Source organism: Ambystoma mexicanum, chromosome 2q (assembly GCF_040938575.1).
Source record: "Ambystoma mexicanum isolate Mex_15411 chromosome 2q, UKY_AmexF1_1, whole genome shotgun sequence".
Lineage (NCBI taxonomy): Eukaryota > Metazoa > Chordata > Amphibia > Caudata > Ambystomatidae > Ambystoma > Ambystoma mexicanum.
This window is the reverse complement of record NC_090924.1, coordinates 73642912-73666277: the sequence shown is the minus strand read 5'-3', so window position 1 is coordinate 73666277 and position 23366 is coordinate 73642912. Positions and strand designations below refer to the sequence as shown.

General features: G+C 47.4%; 1 protein-coding gene across 3 annotated transcripts in view; it reads right to left on the bottom strand.

Annotated features, from left to right (window-relative positions):
- LOC138569156 (glucagon receptor-like) overlaps positions 1 to 23366 on the bottom strand; it is a 698697-nt gene that overhangs the window by 336921 nt on the left and 338410 nt on the right. Inside the window, exon 1 of one of the 3 annotated variants that reach the window (XM_069646871.1) lies at positions 896 to 995. The exons of the other annotated variants lie outside the window; for them this stretch is intronic. The gene's annotated coding sequence lies outside the window, so the exon portion shown is untranslated. Of the gene's footprint in view, positions 1 to 895; positions 996 to 23366 lie in introns of those variants that run through there. 3 annotated transcript variants of the gene reach the window in all.

Sequence of the window (23366 nt, the reverse complement as noted above, 5' to 3'; positions counted from 1 at the left end):
TAGTTAAGGAGAATAGCGCTGAGGACAGCTCATGAGTGTAGCACTCACCTCAGTGGACCAGTTGTGCTTCACAAATTCACATGCAGCCGGTACATTTGACTCAGCCCTTTAAACATCTGTGGAACACCTCTTATTATAGGGCTTAGAAGCAGGTAGAACTCATCCTCAAGTGCTACGCAAAAACACGAATGGTTAGTATGATTATAATAGAGATAGCCCGAGACAAGAGAGGCGGCTGAAAAGGAGAGATAAGAAGGAGGAGATGCGAAATAGCTGAGGGGAAAGAGGCATTCTGAGAGGAGAGAAGCAGGAGGGAAATGAGGCAAGTTGAGGGATGTATATCATGATCTTGCTGCTTCAGTATAAAATGCAGGCACCTTTTAGATCTGAGAACCGGTAACACAACATGTCCTTTATACTAAGATGTCAACATGGGGCATTTTGCAGCTCCATCGCCAATGACTGCTGTGGTCAAGCGTCTCGTTTCAGAGGCCGGGATTCGATTCCCACCGGCAACACTGCAGCTTGTTATTATTTATTTATTTTATTTCTCAAACACACAGGCGGGCTGCGTCCACCTTATCAAAAAAGTGGGTGGACACGGCCCCCCTGTGCGTTTCAGACTTGAGCCCTGACTCTTCTGTATTAGCACTAGGGTAAACATTGCTTTGGTGCAAAAATGCATTGAAAGAATACGTTTTTTCACGTGTGCAATGTTTGGCTTTGTCCTTTTGCCGTGTAGAATTCCACCTGTGCAAAACGTGTGCCATATGGCCAAATAATAGTTGTTCTAAATATTCTGAATTCGTGCGTTTTCAAACAACTGTTTTGACGGAAGACACGGCGTAGGGCTTCTGTAATACACGTCAACCATTCATACATAAACATGCGCTACCTGCAGCTTCCACGAGATGACGCTAGTTTCCCACCGCACGCTGCGGTCTAATAGTTCAACATACATTGTAGCTCCAACCAGTGAGAGACGTTGATTGGCACTTCTCAGCAGCGACCAAACTGCGAACAATTAAGAGAGAAGTGTTCTGAAACCATTGTTTATTTTCTCATTTAGTTTCTAATGTAACTACCCAAAGGTGCCATTAAGCTATTAAGCAATGAAGCCGTCAATTGAGCACTAAACGCAAACCCACTTATGTTCGTCTAAGAGTTGCTTCAATGGTAAAATCTCGTTTTTATACAGGACAGCACTTCGGGTCCTATCCCTCTCTCTTAAGAAAACAGAAACAATAAAACGTACACATACTGACCAACTTTGTGTATTCATTTTGCAGAGGCGAGTGGGTGCTGCTGGGACCCGAACTGCATACATATAGGTGACAAAGAGCACGCTTAGCTCGCGCTCAGGTGTTACTAGCTCGCTACAAAGACTATACTAGAGAGAAATGGGGGTTTCGAAGATAAAAATGAAAAAAAGCTCCGCGAACGTCTCTCAGATATCCAGAAAACCGTAGACTTGAAGATATTTATTTTTGTAGAATTTTGAGATCTTTCCTAACAAGGGTTTCTATTTGAGACTGAGCGCCTTCGTCACACTCTACTGCTACCTTGGTAAGGGGCACGTGCGCCCAGCATAAACCACAACGAGGGGCATTCTTTATGAAATAGTAATGGCATGTGGAGGACCATCAACGTTTACACTTCGCTGTTGTTTGGTCCACGCATGCAATGTTAAACATTTACAAGGCCTGGGGTAAAAGAAAGAGTACAACCAAGCAAAATCGCCTTTTCTCTATCCTTTTACAAACTGTCTTTAAAAAAAAAATACCGCCTGCAAATTACGCTTTGCAGGAGGCATTTATTGAAGGATTCCCATGGAATGCGCATGGCCTTTAGGTGCCAAATTAAGGGGGATTCCAAGGAATCCGTTCATTTTACACCTGCATGAAGCTCTCACGCAGGCCTAAACCAAAGTGCACTGACATGACTGAGGAGTACAGGGCCGTGGCGGTGTTAACTCTTCTCTGTCCCCCTCCTCCGCCTTGTCAGTGTTCGAAGGCATAGCAGCATTACACCTCGCCTTAACGCCTTCCTTTCCCGCACCATCCCATTTAAAGTGAGCCCAAATAAAAAATGTAGAGGAAAAAATCCCGACTGAATGATTTGCGTTTGCCTTTCCAACAATTTGATATTGTCAGCTGTAAATGTACGCCTGCCAAACAACATACATTTAACGTGAATGCGCCTCAGATGTAGCCTACGGGCCTCATTACACGGTAGGCGGTAAGGGATTACCGGCACCGGCAAGGGCACCGGTGCCGGTAATCCCTTACCACCCTATTCCGAGGTCCCTTAGCGGGTCCCTTCCTCAACGCCTGGTTTTACCAGGCGTTATGGATGGGACCCGTTAAGCGACCTCAGAGCTAATAACAGTACCGCAAATTGCGGTACCATTATTAGCTCCATCCCCATTCCCATTGAGCCCTATAGGGGCTCGAATGGGAATGGGGAATGGTTCCCGGAATGGGGACTTACCGGGCCCTCCAAGGTTGGAATGACCCGGTAAATCCTATTTCGGGAACCCGGACCCGGAATGGGGTAAGGAGGTAGTCATGGTGCTAATAGCACCATGGCTACCTCCTACCGCGTAATGATGCCCATTAATTGTGAATTGTAACTCCACTGCCTCTTACAGATAAGCTCCTTCTACGTGAAGTGTGGCAGGCTTTTCCTCATTATGGTGCCCCTTCCACCTTTCTCCTTCTCATCGGCACACTCAAAATCAGAGAACACACAGGTACTGAGTCCACTTAAAAACTGCCCGTGGTGACCTAGGAGAAGGTCATGCTCCAGCTGAAAGTTCTGAAAAGCAGCACTGCAAACCCGACAACAGATTTACTGGCCACGTGTGTCCAAGATGACAGGGGTGGCTTAGACAGCACACTGGGCCTGCAGCTCCAATGAGGACTGGGTCAGTATGGGGTGGGGGCATTGGAGTGTGTCACAGTGATGAATCTCCACCTGGGACAATGCGCACAGATGATGGTGCTGATGGTGCTTCGTTGGATGACCCCAGCTGCCTCGATAGGCCAGGAGCATTGTGGACACGGGAGTACATGGAGCCCCAACTTTATAGACCACAGCTGCTTAGCTGGGAGGCAGTGATGGGTATACCAGGATGGGATTGGGCATTTTCAGGGCCAGGTGGTGTATCATGAGAGAGGTGGAGAGCTTCATGAGTACATTTTGTGAAATAATTGTACTGCTACAAATCAAAGTGCTGGAGTGCACTGGAAAAGCCAATAGTAGCCAAACATCTACATCGGAGCTTCATGTGTCACTCAAATGGCCATTCCACCATCTCATTCAATCCAGTCTGCAAGTGTTCAGTTTCAGAATCCACATTTATTTTCTTCTGACATTTTCCACGCAACCTCACTAAGAAACTTCAATGTGTTCAGAACACATCAGCAAGGCTTCTTCCAAGAGCAAGACTTTTTCCAAGATTCAACAAGAGGGAATACATGATGTCAGCTCTAAGCTCATCCTAATGGCCAGGGTCAAGAAACAGTGTAATTCATTTCCCTCTACATTATAGCGCTTTGGATTAAGGCGCTATGTAAATAACACATCATTATCATTATCATTATCCATAGAGCCATTCAGAGCCATGCATTCAAATTTGCCAAAGGTCATTCTGCACCAAACTAGGAGAACACTGAGATTCAGCAATTACTTAATCCTAGAAAACTTGCAACCTGCTAGAAAAAGATACAATGGGTCGGCTTTCTCCAACTTAAGAGTGGAAGTATGGAACTCTCTTCCAAATGTAATGTGTACAATCCTGGATCACTTCACTTTCAGGAAAACCTTTAAGATATTTTTTTTCAACACATCTAACTAACTATGTTCCTTCCCAGCAATCTGGCAATCAATCTTATGATGGATGCTCTAGAGTGTCTACTGGGCACATACCTTTAATTGTCCACACTAACATCTTCAAACTCTTATGCTCAAATGTGTAACATGCATACCAACTATGCCGCCCACATTTGGCAAGCTAAATCTCTCCTCCATCAGACCTGAAACAACACAACACTACAACTATTCAACCTGCTCACATACCAGACCCGGCCAATGAAGCTTGGCACTATGGCCCCACAAGGATCCGCTCTGGAAACAAATGCCTCTCTGCCCCGGATAAATGACTAAGTGATTGACATAACAGGTCTGTGTTTCGCGCACTGACTGACCTAGAGAGAGTGGATAGTGCTGGTCTTTTCTAAATAACTGGATTCATGACACTGAAAGTAATTTGAAGGGTACTGTGGACAATCCTGTGGACCCCCCACTAAACCCCTACCTAGAGTATCCTCCTAGGGGGGCAGGAGAGGGCAGATGCTTCCTGATCCCCAATCCTGGGGGTGGTGCTGGAGGATCACCTAGGTGGAGACCAGGCCCAGGGAAGGGGGAGAGTGTCCAGGGTGAGACACTGTATTTTTCCTCATAGGGGAATACTGTTAATCCAGGCATAGAGGAAGAATAGGCTATTGCCATTTCAATACATCTCAGTCCTTTATTAAGAAGGAAAGGTAAAACCTGAAGGAGTGTCTCCCATTCGTGCTGAACCCAAGAAATCAATATTTTCTATCCCAAAGTCACCATGTCCCCCACAAGATCAAAGGTTTTCCAACATGAGCGTTGAAAATTTGACCTTTTCTGCCCCTTGTGTTCCCAAAAAGGCTACATCTTATAAGTCTTCTCTTAATAACACCAGGGGAAGAAAATCCATCTTAAAACCTTGTAAAGAATTAGAGAAATCACATTTTCCTAAGATAAAATACAAGTCCCAGAATCCCCCATGGACTGTGAACAAGAACAAGTATGACTAGGCGACTAGGATCCCAGGTCAGGCGGGGAAGCCTAATGACTCTAGACAAGGCCAGGCAATTAATTACAAGGGCCTGTACCTGAATGTAATTAGCCCATTTGAGGGTCATAAAAGGCTGCAGTATGGAGGAGCATTAGAAAGAAGCTGGGACAGAAGCTGGAAGGTCGGCAGTAGCAGGAGCAGAAGAAGCAGAGCACTTAGCCAGCAGTTTACAAGGAAGTGTGACCACAACAGGACGCTGGAGAAGAGAGGAAGCAGATTTCACCTGTAGACTCTGAGTTGGCCCTGTGCTCACAGACCCTGAATAGCTGTGGCAGTACTGGAAGGGGCTAGAAGTCACAAGCAGTCTTTCCAGGTGTGCCTCATTGCTGTGAATGCAGAGCAGAAGTTGCAGTTTTTCCTATAGCCAGTGTAGTGTGCAGAGGCAAGCCAAGGGAATTTGACAATCAGAGACTCTCCCTTAATGAGGCCAGATCAGAGACACCCATGCAGCAGAGGGTGAGGATCCCAAGAGTGCCCACAGAAGTAGCAAGAGAAGAAACTAAGCCAGGACGCAGCAGCAGCATGCAAACATTGTTATCAGGAGTCGGGAAGAGAAGCTCCGTACTCCTGAACAGCAGAATTGCCTTGCCGATAACTGTAACCAGCTTCAATTATACTCACACTTTCATCTAGGCAAAGAAAAGTTAATTATAGAAGTGAGAAGTCTCTTTGTTAAGGGGAAGGCAGCACATGCTTCAATCTAAAGCTCACGTTTAATGAAAACCTCCCCTTACTAACATCAGCATTATATTGTTCCCTAACATCAGCATTACATTGTTCTGATTGGACCACTATGGAAACCATAGTGACCCAGGGGAGGGGTGCCCCTAGTCCCCTGGACTGCCCCTGCGAACTCACCCGGCCTACCACTGACATGGACCTGCAGCTGTACGGCTGAATGGAAGAGCGATGGCAGACATGCTGCACACGTCCTTGGGGCTGTGTTGGTTTGCTGGGAGCGGGACTGGAGTGGGGTGGGCCACCCCCCTGCCGGCGACACTGTGGAAGATAGCACAGCTGGCAGAGGCTACATTTAAAGTAAGGCGTGTAGTGAGACACTCTGCAGGACAAAACACTCTGACTCGCTTCTGACTTCGCTAGACGTGAGTGGAAATCCACCTATCTTGAATGCACCATTGCCTACGAACCCAATACCTATCCCCCACTGCATTCTTTGCCTCTGACGCATTGGAGGGGATGCCTATGGGCAGTGGTTGCCTCAAAGATTCTGGAGAGAACACTGTCTGCACCCAATTTGTCTGTAACTGTCTGCTGCTAGGCCACCTGGTGAGGTTGTTGTACCATGTGGATTTCTCTGTCCCTCCCCCCTCTCCATCTCTCTGCTCTCTCCTTTCCATGGTGCTCGCCATCTCTCCTATCTTTTCCAACTGCTACTCTATCACTTATCCTAACCCTCTCTCGAAGCCTGGAGGGAAAACGTTCAAAAAGATCTCCTGGTCTCCAATCCAGGCCTACCCATTGCGGACACCCATGTCAATGCTTCCTCCAGGAAGACTGCCACAACATCCTTTTTGCCCCTCCTTCACCTGACCTAGATCTACCCATATGGTCTCTGTCCTCTCTCCTTTCTCTTCATCGTCCATTAATGGTGGCACCATATGGGAAGTACTCTTGACAGGCTTCTCATCCTCTAAGTGCATCATTAATTTCCATCTGAATGGCAGTGTCATGGCACAGGACTCTCAGTCCAACCTTCTCCTTCTTGATAGGTGTATTCTGTCTCTCATCAACTTCCTCACTTCCCCCTCCGCTCCCCCTTCTTCCTATCCTCTTGCCAATTCTCCACCACTGACCGGCATACCACAACCGCATACACCTCCTCAGAAGACATTCAAAGGTGGCAACCAGCTGCATTTAGCTACCCTCAATTCTCGCTCTGCTGTTAAACACTCTTCTGATTTTTATCGACTTTTTGAAAACTTTGACCTTGATGTTCTCGCTTTCACTGAGACATGGCTCTCTGCCAGCCTTGTCTCTGCTTTTGACACTCTCCTCCCTGAGGGTTACAAGATCCTATCTTAGCCCAGACCTAACCGGAATGGAGGCAGAGTTACCTTGATCTTCCCTGACTGGATCTCTCCTACTGTCATTCCCACTCAGATCTACTCTTCCTTCGAATGCCTCATCTGCAGACTTGGTGTCTCTCCTTCCCTCTCACTGACTCTCGCCACCATCTACAGGACGCCTGCTCCGGTCTCCCTCTTCCTCTCAGAGTGGTCTGACCTCACCTCTTCTCTTCTTGCGTCCACCTCCAAGCTTCTCGTCCTCTGTGAATTCAATATTCACCTTGATTCCCCCCCTATCAGCCACTGGTCTCTTCCGCAATCTCTGTGATGCTCTTTACCTCACCATTCAACCTTCCGGTCCGATGCACTCTGCCGGACATACCTTGGATGCTCTCATCTCTTCAGACATCCCATCGCTAACCCTCTTACTACTCCTCTCTCCTGGTCTGATCATTTTCTTCTGTCTTCTCATCTGGATCTCTTAGGTCTCCCGGCTAAGCCTCTGCCTGCATTGCTTTTTTCCTTCTCTGTCATTCGACCAATGAAGCAAGTGTCAGTTGCTGCCTTTGCAGCCACTTTCATTGCCCTCCCACTTCTTCCACTGACCCCCATTCTGATTCTGCCCTTGCTATTCTTCTCCTCTTTATCACCCACACCCTTCACATCCTTGCCCCTGCCATGAGGATCCAAATGAAGCCTGCCTCCAAGCGCAACACCTGGTATGTCTCTGACCTAACCTCCCTGAAATGCAAATGCAGAGTGTCAAGTGGAAATGGCGGCATCAGGCACATCCTTTGACAGACCGGCCTGCCACCTGCTCCAAAGTCAATACAGACTCTCCATTCGATAGAAGAAGAGAGTCAATTTCCAAGCCTACATCTCTAGGGCAACTATCAAAACTGGCAAACTGTTTAGAATCTACAAGGAACTTGCCAATCCTACTGCAGTCTCCATTTCCCCCCTACCATCCCTGTCCCTCTGTACTTCACTGGCCTCCCACTTCCGTACCAAAACTCAGGACATTCTGCCCCCACTCTACTACCCCTCCTCTCTCAGGCCTCCCTTGGTTTCTCTCTCCCCTCCGCTTCTACTCTCCTCTTTCTCGCCCATAGCACCGGATGAGGTCTCTAAGACAGGTCTGTTCTATCAAAGTCTCCTCCAAACAGGTGCTTCCCTGCTCTTCCAGAACTATCAAGGAAAACATTCCTTCCTCATGCCAAGCCTGGCTGATTTCTGTAATCACTCCTTTTCCATTAGCTCCTTCCTGCAATCGCTCAAGGACTCTCTTGTGCATCCTTTCCTCAGAAAACGTTCTGCTGACCCCTCTTGCCCTGCCAACAACCACCCTATCTCCACTACCCACTTCCTTGGCAAACTCCTGGAGAAGGTGGCCATCTCTCAACTGATCCAACACACTGAATCAGTTGGTTGTCTCCACAACCACCAGTCTCGCTTTAGAGCAGCCAGAGGCACAGAAACTGCTCTACTGAACACCCGTGAAGACCTTCTCTCAATTCTTGATTCCAACTCTCCATCCGTTCTTATCCTCCTGGATCTTTCCTCTGTCTTCAGCACTGTCACTCATTCCACCCTGATTAATCAACTGTGTGACACCCTTTGCATTATGGTCCAGGGACTAGTTGACCTCCTTCCTCTTCAAACGTCCCTCCTAGGTTTAACTGGCCTCTTTTCTTTTAGCCATCACTCTCTCCACCTGTGGTGTCCCTCAAGGCTCTATTCTCTTGCTTTGGATTTTCAACATCTACATTGCCCCTTCTGCCCAACTGATCCCCTCCTCTCTTCACTTTCAGTGTTATGCAGACGACACACAGCTCTCCTTCAATCTTCCTTCCCTCCTCTCTCATTCCTGACTGTCTGACTGCTATTCCTCAAGACCTCCTTTTCTCCTCTTCCTTCCCTCTCCCCCTCCCCTGATTACTCCTCCATCTGCCGCAGTGAGTGACTGTCTGGTTCGCCCTGAATTCTACAGGGCTCCAGGCTGCCCCCTGCCTAGTCCACGCCCTTCCTCGCACTAAGCATGTGGACCCACACACCGCAATACCTGGCACTTGCCTTCCTGGTTTACCCTGAGCACTTGCACCTGCTCCTCTTTACCCTGCTTTTCCCTTCCCATCCTAGCACTTCGCTCATTGTGCACAATGGCACTCCCCCCCTCCCTCGCACTTCTTGCTCTGCACTTGCACGTACCGAATGTCATAAGGCCTAGAAAGACCATTATTGTATCTTTCTCCCTTGTCTCCCACCCCCTTTTGGCTTCTGGTGCCTTACAACACCATTTGTTGTTGTATAAGCAGCTTTCAAATATCCAATAAATAAATAAATAAATAAATAAATAAATAAATAAATAAATACATTAATAAATAAAAAATGGTCACGTATCTCAAGTTAACACAGAGAACGCTGCTGGGAGCCTAATTAAAATAAAACTGACTTTCCCAAAGTGTTGTGTATATTTGTGGCCAGGGCTCTCTAGCAGTCACCCCAAATATCAGAAAAGAACACTTGGGCCCATCAAAGACTCACCGCTGCAAGAACGGAAGACTCACCCATGGTTCTGGTCAGACCTGGTGGGCTGTCAGGCACCCGTGAGCAGAACTCGTAACTCGGGGGTACGGTATGAATGGTGCCTGCACCGTTCATACCGTATCCACCAACATTAGAATGAGGCCCAATGGTTTCTGATACCTTGGAGGCTGTGTGCTGACTGAATGGTGGGAATGGTTCCATGTGATAATATCGCTGCAAAAATATCGCCATACAAAAATTTCGCCATATTTTTGCGGCAATATTACCCCATGGAACATGCGGGGGACACCCCCGCATCCCCCACCTTGGGGGTGGGCCTTTTGATTGGTAGGTACATGGACAAAATAAGATTACGCCATGTGTGTCTGTTTGAGCTGCAGTGCATGCCATGGCTCCATGCAGCGGGACACTACCCATCTTGGAGTCAGGCAGCCACTGTCACATGACTGCCCACCTTTTGGATGGTACCACAGGACCCCCCCCCACCCCCATCTCTACCTATGGCTGACTGGTGGTACCCCTCCATCAGTGGTGCTCACTCACTTGTTTTTCACGAACCTTAGATGGCTACTAGTGTTTTCAGATTGTGTCCGTGGGCTGGCAAGTGGCCAATTAGGGCTTCCAACATCGCTCCTTTTGATTTGCTGGAGATACTTCCGGGATCTGTTGGCCTGCCAAGGGAATTAACATGTTCATCTCGGGATGGCTCGCAGTCCTGGGGGTTCCCCTGTATACTGCCGCTGGCGCCAGAATGACAGAGCAGTCAGGCCACAGTCTCTAGCCATTGGGGGGTTGCCCGAGCCACAGCTCCTTGCCTCTTACTATTGACTCCGTCACACTGTCCATGATTGCCCATCACAAGGTCATTTGTTTCTTTGCTCAATCAAGGCAGCACTACTTGAAACACATGGCTCTCTTCTAATCCCAGTTTATGGTTGGATATATGCCCCTCCCCCACAGCTTCCAGTGCATATTCCCTGTACAAGGGAATGTGTAGTTCCATTGTTGCTTCCCATCTGTTTCCCTTCTACATGCCTGAGCACTTTGAGCACTTGATCATTCTGTGAGGGTGATAATATGGCGATCACCCCCGCGTCAGGGGGCGGACATGGCCAGTAACAGCCCACCAGCCTGAGCCTAAGCAGGCCCCCGACAAAGGGGTGATAGCCATTTGCACCTGGGTTCATCCGGGATGCGAATGGTTTATTTTCTTTTTCTGGGCGATTGGCTGCATGTATTGCATGAAGCCAATCTCCTGAGAAAAAAAAAAGACTAGGTCCTCTTTCCATTTCGATGGCTGTGACCGGGGGCAGGACGAGCGCCGGAACACGAGCACAAAGCTCCTTTCCTGCAGTTAATTGGGGAAGGGGGAGTGAGTGGGGAAGGGTATGTTTTGCTTTGATGGGGTGAGGACAGGTTGGGGAGGAAACAGGGAGAGGCTCCATGTTGCCTCCCAACAATCAAGATGGCGTCACCCGGGGAAGGGTCTCGGGTGTCTGGAAAGAACGTGTAGAATACAGTGTATTCTCCCTTGTTCTTGCAGCTACATGATTGGCTGAGCACCCTTCCCCGGGTGCACATGTGAGTTCTGTATCTTTGTGGGGAAAGTGAGGCAATATCCTCTTTCATACAGCTATTGACCTGTGTCCCAAACTCTATACTATGATCTGTATACCTTCCTCTTGGATGGTGTTGTTAAATTGTGCACTGTACCTAACCTACACAATAATGCAATGGTACTTCACCCATACTCCTATTTGAGGATTTCCTCAAGGATTTTGTACAATGCAATAGAAGATTGCATGGATGTGACACAGGTTTTTAAAACATACTCTATGTTTTAAACATCAACAACCAAAGTATATTTTTGAAAAGTGTTTTGTATTTAATTGGGACCCAACAACATTAAAAGAAAAAATTAACCTAAATTAGAGTTAATACTTAAATATTTTTATCATCAAAAAATCTGGAAACAATAATTTGCACAGCAGATCCCCAAACTAATATTCCACACGAAGAAACAAGAAAGGACACATCGGGAAAGCACTAGCAAACTCCAGACACTCAGAATAGATGAACAAGGAACAATAGTCCATTTGAAATTCCTTTTCCATGTTTCATATGGTTACAGTGAAACGCTGAATAATTCATTGGATCCACCTCCGATACTGTTTTAATTGTCATACAAGTTAAATATCAACCCGCAACACAATTTACTTGATGTATACACGCCTTCGAAATGCAGAATAAATAAATGGTGGGTCTGCAAATATAATCAATATAAAATGCACACATCTCATCTTATATGACAAGTGTGTATTTTAAACCTTAATTGTTGCCCAACTGATAAATCCCTGAGTAATCGTGTCGAGTAGTGGCAATGCTTTAGTTCATTGGTTCCAAGAATATAGAACAAGCAGGGACCAGGATATCTGCAAATTTGCACAGAGCTATGATCCACTCTTAGTACACAAATGATTTTGTGTGAAAAGACAACACTGTTTTGTAGATAGACTAACCTGCTCTCGCTTGAAGTGTACACATCTCATGGATTCCAATGTGGAATCCAGAACATGAGTAGCATTAAAAGCTGACAACACCCCAGACATGAGCGAACCATCAGTGTTCACGAGCGTTTGAACCTATATCCTAACCAAATGTTGTCTATAGTGTTTGGAGGAGTCCGGGATAAGGCAGCACAATGTAAATCATCAACACACTTGACATAACTGTATGGTGGGTACAACAGGAGACGCTCAGCACCCTGATACAAGCTGTGCGCATGCTTATGTACCGTATAGTGCCCCCGCCTGGAAAAGGGCATTGGGGGTGGATCACACTTGTGACAAATTCTGGTCAAGGACAGAAGCGCTGATCAATTTGAGTGCACAACCAAGCTGACACTTGATGGGGAATGCAGGAACATAGCCTAAAATGTGGGGGATCAAAGGGACGCGTAGGATGGCACGCGACTTGCCAAGGTCTCTACTCTCATGTCTGCAGCCTAACTCTGCTGAGCACAGGGCATCATTAATAGACCCTCAGAGTGTTTGCCCCCTTGTGAAAAGAGAACAGAGCTTAATAGCAATGGGAACGGGTGGCCATACGCTTATTGCGGAGCAACCACATCTGTAGTAAAGTGTGGAACTAAAATACACCTACCAACAACAATGGCCAAGTTAGCCAATTCCAATGTGTTCATGGAGGGCCAAGATGGCAACCACATTGCAAAAATGATCTCATTAAAAATGGAGTATAAGCGCCCCAGCAAATAATATGAAAGAACTGACAGCTAGGCGCCTGCCGCCTTCTTCCCCCACACAGCTGGATATCCTCGAATCAGCGGCATCGGCGCCACAGGAAGGAACTCTATTACTGCTTGATGCGCATCTTGCACTTAGCATGAATAATTAGATGCAAATAAGTATGGATTACAAGATATTATTTTTAAAGATCAAATATATTTGTACTTCCTACAAATTATGGAAATTACATTTGTGCTCTATAAAATATAAATGTACTAAAAAAAAAATAAGGGATACAATACTTACACCTCAACATCTTATTTAGCCTGCGGACACACAGCTACCAATCAGTAGTTACCAGGGTAATCACGGGCTTCTTGGAATGTAGCTTGGGCAGAATCTACTCAAGTGCCTGAAAGGGTTTGACGTAATGTTTCTCCAAGAAACGTGGGCGACAGACAAAGCCTACCTGGAGAGGTTTATATTGATGTTTGTGTTGAGAGCCTGGAAGGCACAACACTTAAAGCTTGGGGGAACCTCTGGCGGTCTAGTCCCACGTATCTCGAAGTAAATTAAAAATCAAGGACATTAAAACGCAATCTTATTTCAGAAGCAAATTTTATGCTTAGCAGCTAGCCCTGTGCCTCCAAGGATTAAGCATCCTGCTTGCTATGCAACTCTGACACTGTGCATCCAGATATAATGCACTTCAGTGCACTACACTGAACATTCCCTTAAACAGCAGGTATGCTTGTTTGGGGGTTTGGATTGCACGTTGTAGGGGCATGTCGATGGGTTTGTGGGGTAGCGGGGGCAGGCCAGCAGGGAATATAGTTCCACTACTTCTTTCTTTCTACCCTTTGACCACTGCTCACTGGCCAGTTCACTCAGCCACTTGCAGCATGCCTCTAGAGATAGGGCGCGCAGATCCCATGCAGCTGCCCTAGGGATGGAGTGACCAGCTCGCTGTGTATATCGCATCCTACTCGCAACTCGCTGAGCCGCTTACACCTTCCCTCCTGGGGCATAGCGTGCATCTAGCTCTGCAGTTTGCACAGTGCCTCCACCTCTCCAGCGTGACAAAATGGCTGCTGCTCTGCAGGAGTACAGGGATGAGAAGTGGTTCCTAAACTCCCACTCAGCCCCACACTGCTAGTAAACCGGCAGTGATCTGAATCACACAGGTGAAACAGGCACAACATTCATGGCACACCTGGTTTGCCGTTCTAAGGAAGCATGGGCAGAGGGCAAGTTATACTCTTCCGGAGGCTCTGAGCTATCAAGGAAACGTTCAAAGCACCAACAGCACAGTGGCACTGAAACAAAAGAAATGTCCAATCAAGATAAAAAAATAAGACTTGAATTACACTAATGTAGACCTTTGGTGAAACGGGTACTCTGGGTGGTGAGGAACAGGGTTATGCAGAAAAATGTTTTTTGTAGCAAGTACAAGTTCAGGAATATGTCTGTTAGGGTACTTGGTGACTTCATTGTTACTAGGGTCATAGAACAAGGTCAGGGGGACAGAACCACTGTTACATACCTTAATATCTTTTTTCCAGAAGATGGATTCGACAGCATCTAGCCGGGTTTCTGGGCACTTTCTCTGGAATGGAGTTGGGGTCAAGTCGGTTAAGCTGGATGGATGAGAATGCAATTCAACAAGCGGCAATGGCTCAAGGCTCGAAGAAGCTTAGGACAAGCAGGGATGTGTAGATCCACATGGTTGGAATGTCCGCCAGTAGCTCAGTGCAGCGATTGAACTTCAGAGCAGAGCTGGCTTATTCAACACAACGTCACAGTTCAGCAGTGGCATCGGATCGAAGCAGGTGGGAAACAGGCAGGCAATGTTGAATTGCCAGGTTCATAGGTGCTGGAAACCATTCGAGATGTAGAGGGCCTAAAGCACCTCTGGTAGGCCCTTGCAGCAGCTCAAATGGTCTCAAGGGTGCTCTAGCAGGCTTATAGAGGATTGAGGATTCTGGGAGGACCAGTATGAGCTTCCTTGGGTCCTGGGGTGCTGCAAGACCCTCTCTGGGGTCTGTGGGAAAAGGACAGAAGATAATATGCCCTCCCAAGCCAGGCAGTTTTCCAGGGGCTTGTGCAGATATACCACGTCAGGAGGCACAGTTCTGGGTACCAGTGTTCTAACAGCAGATAGGCGTTCCAACAGCAGGGCACTTCAAATGTTCCTTTGAAGTGATTATGGGGAAGGACTGCACCCTCCTTGGAAAACCTGACATTCACCCCAATGGCTGGGGTCTTTGGGCAGTCTTTACCCCCACACGGTTCCAGCTGAATGTTGTAAGGAATGTCAAGAAGATGGTTCCACGAAGAACATTCACGGAAGATTCAATGAAGGCAGGTCTCACCACCTAGATAATGATAATTTACCATAGTGGATTGGCCTTTCCAAGCATTCTTTAAGGGGCCAATCCATGGTGTTGTAAGAACGGCTTTGCCTTTTGATGTTGGCTCCCAGAATGCCTTGTCTTCAGGAAGTTAGGCTGGGTCACAGGAAGAAAGGGTGGCTTAGACCCTTCTACTGTGTACAAATCCTCTTCACAGCCGCACCTCCTCTCTCATATGCAGGAGATTTAAAGACTCCCGTAATGATCTCCCTGGTCTGACTTCCACATTGTGTTGCACAGATCCCCATTTAAAGTATGTTGCTCCCATATTACTCACTGTGGGTATGTCCTCTTCTCGTGGGAAGGTGACAAGCCTTACCAGCAGAGAACAAAAGGGCACCCAGGCCATGGCCCAACAACTGAGTGGGACAAACACCCAGCCCCAAACAGCAATAGAGCCGGCTCCAGGAGGCACAGGGAAACAGTTGATAATAAAATAACATCATATGAGTTTTGACAGTTATAACTTTATTTCCTCATATGCCATTTTATCCAACTAAATATATCTATTTTTAACCAAAGGACTACCGCCAGGCCATTGGGGTACACAGTTATATATTTTTAATCATGGATTCCCACTGTTAAAGGCAGCCAATGGCTGTTGGAATTAATTGGATTCCAGCAGGCTGTTTCAATTATGTATGTGTCACTCTGTAGCTGACATTTTAAGTCACATTTCAGCTTTGGTACATCAGCTAATTTGTCAAGTTGTCCCTGTCACCAACTGCTCTCTGAGATGGTCGAGATCAAAAATCTCCTAATAGTCTTTGTCAAAGGAGTGCTGGGGTTCAGGGGGGGAGGAGGTGCGGGGAGGGGAGGAAAGGGCCCAGCAGTGGCTGGGCCAGGGGGGATGAAACCAGACTCTGACAGAGGGTTATATCCCTTGCACCCCTGTCCGTCCCCTGCTTCTGTGGTTAGGATTACCCCATCCACGAGGAGTCGACCAGAGGCGGTTCTTCCCCTAGTGCCACCGTTATGGAAGGGGACCTTAGGGACCCTTGCCTCGGGAGTCGACTCCCCACCATTGTGGCCCCCCGTTGGGAGAGCCCATGGGACACATGTGTCCTGTGGGGAGAGGGGAAAGTGCATTAATCCCCTGTCAGGGGAGGCTTCTGTCTTGGCACCACACACCTGAAGGCCGTAGCAGCTCCATGGTGTTTTTTCATGGTGTCCCAAAACTATCCACTACCACTAGAGAACCAAGGGACGCCCTTCGGAACAAATGCCTTCCTTGGTTGCGGGCTGTAGGGGAATGTGGGTTTGTCTCCAGGGGCTCCTTGTTGGAGGGCACCAGACTGTCCAAATTCACAGCCAATACGGATATTGTCAAAGTGGTCTTTGGGGGATGCCCATACGGGAAGGGATGGCTTGGAAAAATGTAATGGCCACGCGCGGACAAGGAAAAGTGGTGTTACAGTCAGCCCAACCCTCATCCCTGCCCTTGTGTGCCCCATAGGAGACCCTTCTAGTAACATTCCCCTCTCAAGGGGCAAACCCAATTGCTTTGGGACTGAGGCGCTACTGGAGGAGTCAAGGGGTCAGTGGCTCTTGATTATTGGTCAATAGTTCTCATGGAGAGTGCGGCCATTTGTACGGTTTTGTTGTTTTATTTTTTCCTGTTGTGTTTAATGCAATTATGTATTAGTATTGTTTTTTAGGATGTACTTTGATGGCCTTTCCGGCCCGCATAAAGTTGTTTGACTGACTGACATGAGCAGACATGGTCTAGCAAGAGTGCATGGTCTAGCATGTGTACATTGTTCTTTTTAGCAAGGACCCCTAGAAAGTGAGTTCTGCTTAGCAAAGCTCACTTTCTGAGAGAGAAGCATCATTTTGCATAGCAAAAATGAGAAAAGCTCAGGAGAGCACATCCTTGCACATGGCATTCTGTCACATGCAGAGCCTGCTTGCTCTGACTTTCTGCTCTCGCATCCTCTGACCTGCTGCGTCTAATCCTCACACCCAACAGCTGCCTTTATGAAGCGCACAATCTTATACCCAAAGCCTTATTTGAATTACCCACAGCTTATGGCTTTGAGCTGCTTTTGAGGCCTCAAAGAGCCTTCCTTCCTGTACGTGTCTAAGTTAGAAAACCTGCCTCCCACTTTGTTTGGGCTCCGTGAGTGGGGCTCATTCTGGTAGTCATTTGCAGACGGTAATTTGTATTTGTATTTGTTTTATTTGTATAGCGCAAACCAGGCCCATAGGCTACCAGCGCGTATCTTAAGGCGGTGGTTACATAACAATAACAATATAACATTGCAAATAAACATATAAATAGAACATATAGATTGAACATTAGAATAAGATCACATTGCAGATTCGAGAACAGATAAATACATAGATATGCTTATCAAGGTGACAGTTGGTCTTCAGAGGAGACTAGCCAAAGTTTGGCTTTGTGTTTGAATGAGTTCAGGGAAGGCAAATTTCTGATAGGGAGAGGCACAGAATTCCACAGTTTGGCTGCCAGAACTGGGAAGCTGGCCCCACCGGCTGTTTGGAGCTTGAATCTAGGGATCAGTAGGCTCTGGCTAGTGGCAGACCTAAGTGAGCGGGGTGGGATATACTGGGTAAACCGGGGGATAGATAGCTAGGGGCCTGGTTATTCATGCATTTGTAAGTCAGGGCAAGAGATTTTAGTGCAATCCTTTGAGAAACTGGCAACCAGTGAAGGTTCTTCCTAGTTTCAGAGATGTGGGCTGATCTAGGGATGTTGAGGGCTGCTCTGATGGTATTATTTTATGTAATCTGGAGTTTGTCCAGGTTGCATTGGTTGGTGCCTTGGTACAGAGCGTTACAATAGTCAAGTTTGGACATGAACAACGTCCTAGCAAGGGTAGTGCAGTTCTGAGAAGAGAGAAAAGGGCGACATGCTGTGATCAGCTTGCATGTGTAGGCAGAGGCGGCTACTACTGCGTTCGTTTGTCTGTGAAGGGAAAGAGTGGAATCAAGGTAAATTCCGAGGGTTTTAGTATCTTTGGAGACTTTTATGGAGTTTCCGTCGATATTGAAGGAGCTGAACATGGGGTTCAACTTGTTAAGTCTTTGCTGTGTCCCTAGGATGAGGAGCTATGTCTTGTCGTCATTAAGACAGAGCTCATGCTGTGCCATCCAGGTTTGAATGACATGGTATAAGTCATTTAAGGTTTTCGAGTCTACCGTATAGACACCTGTGATGGGGATGAGTATCTGGGTGTCATTGGCATAATTGGTATAGGTGACCCCAGATAATCAAGCACATCAAACAGGGGTTTAGTGAAGACATTGTAGAGGGTAGGGGATACGCACGATCCTTGAGGAACCCTGCAGGGGACTGGCGAAGGGTCAGCAGCGGAGGTGGAGGAGAATACCCTCATATGTCTATTGTCCAAGAATGATTTAATCCAGTTCGTGGCATTGTCAGAGAAGTGAGCTGCAGTTTTTAGGTGATGACAAAGGATTTGGTGATTGACCAGGTCGAAGGCAGCAGATAAATCTAGTAGTAGTAGCAGGGCTAGTTTACCTTTGTCTTTGAGATCCTCAATTTGGGTTTTGGGTTTAAGAGGGCTGTCTCCGTACCGTGCTTAGGTCTGAAGCCGGATTGTCTGGTGCCTAGAAGGTTGTTGGTTTCCAGATAGTTCTGTATCTGTAGATACGCTGCTTGGTCTAAGATTTTCAGGAGAAATGGGACCGTCGTGATGGGCCTATAGTTGGTTGGGACCTCCGGATCCAGGGTGTTTTTTTTTAGAAGAGGGATAACCCAGGCGTCCTTCAAGTTGTTAGGGGCCACTCCCGATTGAAATGAAGAGTTGATAAAGGTTGTAATGAAGGGTGCAAGGTGGTGGGCCTATTCCTTAATCATAGGAGTTGGACAGGCATCCCCTTGGCATTTGGAGGGTTTTAAGTTGCAGATGATTTTTTCAACCTCGAGGGTGGTGAGCGGCATGAAGCTGAAAGGCAAGGGAGAGTCTAGGGTGGTGGTTTTAGGTGGCATGGTTTTGCTAAAGAGGGGCGTGTCGAGAGAGTTTTGTTTATCATTAATTTTACATTGCAGAGTGGTTATTTTGTTGAGAAGCACATTTTGTATATTGTTGCACCAGGTGCTGTCTTTAGTGCATGAATCGGGGGTAGGTGATGGGGATTCTAATTCTTTGAGAATTTTGAAAAGTTCTCTTGTGTTAGATTCTGCTTGGGATATGCGTAGGTTATACATCTCTTTCTTGGCTTGAAGGATGGCTTCCTTGTAGTTAAGTGAGGTAATCAGGAGGGAGGCTTTATTGGTCGCACTAGGATGACTTTTCCAGAGTGCTTCGGCCTTGCGCTTTTCTTTGCGTTGATCGTTAAGCTTCGGGGTGAACCAAGAGTTCAAGTGGGACTGTTGTTTGGCTTTGCGAATTTTTAACGGGGCTATGGTCTCGATGGCTTTGAGCAGAGTGCTGTTGAAAGTGTCTACTAAAACGGTGGGGTCCTTGTGCAGCAAGGCACATGTGTTCAGATTAGGGAGGATGAGGGGAAGCAGATTCTCCCTGGTAATGTCCTTTTTATTTCTAGTGGGTATAGCCGGGGCTATGGTAGGTGTGGGCTGAGGGTTGGTGGCTTGCATGAGGAAGGTAATGACGTGATGGTCAGACCAAGCGCAGGCAGTGTTGGAGTTGATAGGGGTATTGCAGTTGAAGTCTGCTATCCAGTCTACCATTCTGCCCTTGTTGTGGGTAGGATCATGAATGCGCTGCTGGAACCCTAGGTTGGTGAGGGTAGTGGCAACTTCGGTGGCCATGTGGTCCTTGGGATCGGAAAGGCCAAGATTGAGGTCACCTAATAACAATACCTGGGAATTAGGCTTCGTGTTGGCAGACAAGGTGGATGTGACATCGTCAGTGAAAGAACCAAGTGGACCTGGAGGTCTGTATATAAGGTGGATTGTTGCAGTGTTAGTGGGTGAGAGGGATAGCTTCACTGATAGGGATTCAGCAGAGCTGAATTGGGCATTGGCAATAGTTCTCATAGTGATCTTGTCACTATGTATGAATGCGACTCTTCCTCCTTTAGACAAGTTGGATTGTCGATCATTTCTAATAATGGCGTAGCCCTTAGGTATGGATAGTGCAAGGAGTGGGCCAGAGGCATTATGTAACCAAGTTTCAGTAAGGGCTAAGAAGTCAAGGTTTTGGACCGTGATAAGGTCTGCGATTTCAAGGGCGTGAGCTGTGAGGGATCTGGCATTGATAAGGGCTCCCTTGAGTGTTGAGGTGGGTGTGGTGGAGGACGGTGTGTTCAGGGGCATGGGTGAGATGAGCTGTGAGATGGCGGTGTGGTTACGCTGAGTGCAAGGTGGTCGGGGATGTCTAGATCTAAGTCTGGTGTTCCTGTATTTGTACAGTGCAAGGAAGATTAGGTGAAGGTTTGGTGGCAAAGTGTTTGAGCCACAGGGCTGGGTCGTTGAGGTAAGGATTCGAGGGAGGACTAGAGCAGTGGAGCATGGTGGAGGGCAGGGTGTACATGTAGTGAGACTTAAGGGTACTGGCGGGGGGTGAGTGTAGCATGAAGGATAAGGATACTAGAACGGCTATATGGGTGAAGTAGAGGCTAGCAAAGGGCAGTGACCACATGTCGTGACTTGTCAAGTATGGTGAGGTGGCGCAGGGAGGGATTTCAGTTTAAGGAGGCAGGTACCAAGTGACTAAGACACCGTTGGACTCAGTGGGAGGAAGGTGATATCTAGATTCGAAATATTACTTGTGGACTACAAGTCAGCTAAACAGAAGGCAGTTGGGCTGCAAATCGGCAAATCAAAAGGCAGATGGGCACAGTGCAATTGTGGTAGCATCTAGATTCGAAATATTGCAATTGGGCAGTAAATCAGCAATTCTAGAGGCAATTCTGCAAATGATCAAATCAAGAGGCAGTTGGCCACAATGCAATTATGGTAGCATCTAGATCCGAAATTTAACGTTTGGGCAGCAATTCAACAAATCTAAGCAAATTGGGCTGCAAGTCATCAAATCAAGAGGCAGTTGGGCACAATGAAATTATGGTAGGATCTAGATACGAAATATTGCAATTGGACAGTAAATCAGCAATTCTAAAGGCAATTGGGCTGCAAGTCAGCAGGTCAGAAGGCAGTTGGGCACAGTACAATTATAGTAGCAACTAGATTCGAAATATTATGTTTGGGCAACAAATCAACAAGTCTAAGGCAATTGGGCTGCAAATCAGCAAGTCAAAGGCAGTTGGGCACAATGCAATTATGGTAGCATCTAGATACGAAATATAACGTTTGGGCAACAGATCAGCAATTCTAAAGGCAATTGGGCTGCAAGTCAGAAGGTCAGAATGCAGTAGGGCACAGTGCAGGTATACATCTAGATTCAACATATTGCGTTTGGGATACGAATCAGCGAATCTAAAATGCGGTCGAGCATGATGAGGGAGAGTTTAGGTAACGCACACGCGTGTGTCTTCTAGACTGGATTTGGTGTCGTAGTTGAGAACGATGCGCTAGTATCACCCTAGAGAAGCGGGGTGCCACGAATGGATGGGATGCCCATGGAGCACAAGAGTAGTGAGCAGACGTAATAGGCTAGGCAAAGGCTTTACAGAGTGGTGGTTTACTGAGGGAGACGTTAGTTGCAGCAGATCAGGTAAGTTTGTGCTTCCGGGTTGCCAGTAGCTGCAACCACACAGGCTTCACATGAGTGTTTCAGGCATTTCCATGAACCAGTGGCCCTTGCGTTTCCAATGATACACTCAGTCAGGGGGTTGGTACTCAAGAATGACGAAACAGGGTCACTTGCTGTGGTTCAGTCCTGATAGTTAAGCAGAGAGGAGGCCCTGCAGGTTCTGATCCCTCCTCATATAGTTTACAAAGTTGCCTGGCAACCTTGTGAAACCGACTTTCCCAGCCTGCAGCACCTCAGCCCCCCTCCCTGATGAAATAGGGAGCTGACTTAATCACACTTCCCGGAAAAGAATGCACACGATGGAATCGTGAGAGCAACGTGTCTAAATTACCTGCAAAGAGCCCCAAGTGGCAACATTTCCATCTAGGGCCTGAATGTAAATATAATGGCAGATACTTGGGTTAAGAACTTGAATAATGTTTCAAGAGACATAGGCCCTCATTACGACCCTGGCGGAAATCGAAAAACGATGGCGGAAATGCAATACCGCCATCGAATAGCGCTCGGTGCGACTATGACCCGTCACCGCAAAGTACGAAGCCATTAGCGACACCGTAGTGAACGCCAACGCTAACTGCACCAAGCACGCGCGCGCGCGCCATGCCAAACCGCAAACACCACCATGGTGCAACGGTACGCCAATTCCGACCCTAGCGGACATGTACCTAACGCCATCAGGCATGGCGGAATGTACCATTCCGCCATGGCGAGAAGTACGGCATCGCGAATCAACCGTAAACGGCCCCACTGAGTGCCTGTACACCGCTCCCTGCCCACAAAGTACAACTCCCCGTAGGTGCAATGAAGCCACAATGCAACCATTGAAATGTACAAGTCACCCATGCATGCCAACGAACAAAAGAAACACAACAGGGACCAATGGGAGCTGCAGGGCACAGATGGCACGAATACAGAAGCCATCCCAATGGACATGACCACAGTCCCCCACCAAGAAACGCACGCAAACACAGGCACCTGTGACCAGCAATATTCCGAAAACCACATCATTCAACCAGTCCACCTGGCTGACCGGCATCTGTTACACAAAACCCAATCCCCCGCCCCTGAGCATGACAACATTCAAACTGGCATATTGGCAGCCCCCATCCCTGACCTCACTGGGCTTCGTAGGCAAACGCGCACAGCACAGTACCACGCAACTAAACCCCGAAGCTGGAACCCAATGCAGATCTCCTCACAATACATCGCCCCCCAAATAGGCATATGCCACATCACTTGCAAAGAAAAACGCTACACGGGCCAAATCAGAATAGAAATTTTATGCACATCAAAATCACCAAGCACATACAGCCATCAGGCCATGAAATCCAAAACACCAATCACCATTGTGGGCTGCTTCCGCAAGAAATGACCAGCCACTACCTGTGTGTCGCCCTGTTCCCCCATGGTACACAGAGCCACATTCACGTACGAAAAGGCAACATGGAAGCGCACAGAACCGCAGGGCCGTCCCAATGGGGAGGCACTAGTCCAGCTGAAAGGCCGAAATGTTGCTCCGAGCCACCAGTACTGCGTAAGGGCATGTGGCCCATTGGCGATCGTCCCATAAGATCGTAATGCTGCTC